Raw genomic sequence first — 3,418 nt, forward strand, 5'->3', positions numbered from 1 at the left:
TAAGTGCGCACAAGGCCTGTCTTTGAACGATAATATCTCTCGTTATATAAGGAGTTGTGTGAGATACAACCTATAAAATTAAAGCTCTTGGAGTCTAGTTTCCAATTCAACAAACCGTTTGTCATTTGGAAGTGTATACAGGAAGTTATGACCATTTCACTGGTCAGGTGTCAGAGCGCGCGAAGTATCGCGCGAAGTTGCGCATTTCGCGCGTCTGAGACAGAATGTTCAGCAAAACGCGCGAACAAACGCGCGAACAACGCGCGAACTACGCGACTGAAGGTTTTTAAGTACCCCAAGACCGGCCTAGAGAGTTCCCAACTCATTTTTGGGGTTAAGGCTTGCTCTCTCAAGGGGATTTCGTCCCAAACTTCATCCCTATGATCCTAAGGTAAGATTTTTTGAGTATTTTGAGTTGATTACTACTCCCAAACACTTATATTAACATGGATTGATCTTAAAAATCCTTAGATTTTCAAGAAATTCCTTCAAGAACTCAAAGGAGGGTTTTGCAAGATTTCTTCCAAAAGGTAATCCTACACCCTTAGACTCACATATATGGATATATTATGGAAATGTGAGTATGAATCAAGTATTACAACTTATTGTATGGTGGTTAGAAGCCATAAATTCCCAATTTAAATACATGAACATGGTAGGGATTTAAAGGTATTTATTTGATGGAATTTTGTTGGTTTGGGTGTGAATGGTTGATCACACATATGATGTTAGAAGTATAAATTGTTAAAGAATAATAGTGTGATGAATTTTTGGTTAACGGTGATAGTTGGAGGAACCAATGCTATAGTTAAGAGGTGTAAATATTTATGCCTACAAGATGTTTGATAATATGCCTAAATGGCATAATTTATGGGATCATTATAGTATCATTAAGGGGCGAAATTCAGATATGTATGGTTAAAACCCCATCTTTTAGAAATCGAACTTCATCGAGGTTTGTGTATTTTTGGCAGATTCGTCACACGAGGAGGCCAATTAGAGAGGCAAGGGCATAGCGAGCTAGAGGTGAGTAATTGATGCAACTGCTGTTCTGAGGGTTTGAAACCCCGGACTTTCACATCGTAACGCTATATTGAGGCATGACATGCATCCCATGGCAATTTCAGACTTTGTAAAATATTAGTAAACTCGGTAGTAGCTCATGACTTGTGACACCCCGATTTCGGGCTGAGTTGGGATGATTTTCTTTGTTCTATCACGTTTATTTCACATTTATGATTATATTGCCCATGATTTAGACTTATTTCTGCTAAGTAATTATAAAGATATGTACTGTTTTGTTGATTGGCTGGCCTTGTCCTCACGAGAGGCGCCATCACGACCGGGTTGGGATTTTGGGTCGTGACAAGTTGGTATCAGAGCCTAGGTTACTAGGTCTCGCGAGTCATGATCTGGTTTAGTAGAGTCTCGCGGATCGGTACGGAGACGTCTGTATTTATCCTCGAGAGGCTGCAGAACCTTTAGGAAAAACTTCATATTCTTGAATTCTTATCGTGCGTCCTTGATTCAGCTTGAAAAACTAACTTTTACAATTCCTTCCACGTATTCGTATACGCGAACGAATGCTTAGTATTAGATGTGCCTTGATGGCTTGTAATTCCCCGATCGAAGGGCGAGACTTGGTCGTTTTGAGTTTGATGTTAGGCCAGTCTGAAGGACTTGAGGCCGAATCTTTGCCAATGGCTTGAGCACCGAGGTGCTGATTTTGTGAGCAAGTGCTTTGAACTCATATGTTCATTATTGTCCTTATTAGCCGGAATGACGGTTGGATATCCACGTCATGAGTAATGTGTATGGTAGTGGAAGGTATACCAAAAAGAGTAACTAAAGGTAAAGCTAATGGGTAATTGGCTTATGAGGGAATTCTATTTGTCATACTAGTTAGATAAGTCTGGAAGCTGGGATCGCTTCTGTAAATGTATTATGATAAAATAGTTGAGTCAAGGAGACCACCTTGAAGGTCGAAAACATTTAAAGAAAGAATATGTTCTTACTCAGTTGAATAGCCCAATAATGGGGGATTGAAAGGTATTTTCTATGTGTTATGATTCAAATAGGTGCAACGCATGTCCATGTATCAATTTTGATAGTATAATTCATGTAGTATTGAGATTTATGTAATTGATATGCATTGTGATGCTTTGTCAAGTTGTGGATGTGTTGTTAGGATGGTTTTGGTGATTCTCTGGCAGGTGGATAGGCCCAATTACAAAGGAGACTCTGCCGAAATTTTTGAAAAATTTGGGACTTAGTAAAAATTTGGTCGCCTAGAGAGTGGGCTTAACTGTTGTGTGAGTAAATGCAAAAATTGCAGAAAAATTAAAATTCCAGATGATTTGTGTTCCCACGAGCTTATGAAGGAGTGAGTTTAATTCACTATGGTATTACAGCAACAATAGAATACATGCGTTGTGATTTATTGCGTGCGTTTTGATCTATGGCTTTGAGCCAAGTTGGGGAGTTTGCTATTAAATAGGTCGATTACACGATTATATGCTATATTGGTTCGAGTTTGATGCATGCTGGTGAATCAGCTCTGGTTATGGAAATTGGGTCGAGAATGGCACGAGTGAAGGAAAATTTTCGACAAGATGTCATGAGCTCGGATGAGTTTCGATGTTTACGGTAAGTTGGTATTGTCTTCAGCGTCACCTAAGATCGGTGTTTTGTAAAAAGGGTTTTGCATCCTGGTTAATGATTCTTGATCGCTCTTCAGCATTAGTGCGACCGATGATCTGGAGGTACACTCCAGATATTGTTGTGGTAGGTTGTGGGAGTGTGTCCCAAGGGAAGATTATATAAGTGTGGCATATGATCACTTGATTGATTAAAGATGTAAACCAAGTATGAAGTTTGTGATGGTGTCGTTAAATTAAAGATTCATGCCTGGAGGGCACTTGGCATATTGGGTTGTGAACTGGGGAGGATTACTCCGATTGTGATGGTTGTTCTTGTGTTTTATGAAGAAAATGGAAGTTATTATGGACCTTTGAAAGGTTATCAGACTAGTTCAGTGTGATCAGAATCAACTTGAAGTCGGTGAGTGAATTTTATGTGAATAATGGCTCTATATCAGGCCAGATTTGTTCATTTTTGTAATGCGGTCCTCATGGAGTAGTTAGGTTGATGTTTCCTGTCAGATATTTCGTGCAGTGATGCATTGCGTTGTGTGAGTTGTGAGACGACTTGAGAAATTTCTATGTGTTGAGAATCCACGTAGGAATGACATTATATGAGCATCTTGGCTCTTGAAATTCAGATTGTACATCGCACCTCAGTGCTTGAGTTTTGTAGCTTATAACGCTATATGTCCCTCAGAGATATTATTATGCACTTAGCATGCTTATGAGCGATACTCGGTATTTTGTTGTAATGAGCAAATTTGGCTCGATGTGCA

The 3,418-nt window shown here is 39.4% G+C and overlaps 1 long non-coding RNA gene across 1 annotated transcript; it reads left to right on the forward strand.

Moving 5' to 3' along the window:
- The first annotated feature begins 280 nt into the window (after positions 1 to 280).
- Positions 281 to 1,045, forward strand: LOC142170558 (uncharacterized). The gene is made up of 3 exons (XR_012699804.1): positions 281 to 391; positions 472 to 530; positions 975 to 1,045. It is a non-coding gene; the product is annotated as an uncharacterized LOC142170558 (long non-coding RNA).
- Positions 1,046 to 3,418: the final 2,373 nt, after the last annotated feature.

The sequence above is a fragment of the Nicotiana tabacum genome, chromosome 16 (assembly GCF_000715075.1).
Source record: "Nicotiana tabacum cultivar K326 chromosome 16, ASM71507v2, whole genome shotgun sequence".
Lineage (NCBI taxonomy): Eukaryota > Viridiplantae > Streptophyta > Magnoliopsida > Solanales > Solanaceae > Nicotiana > Nicotiana tabacum.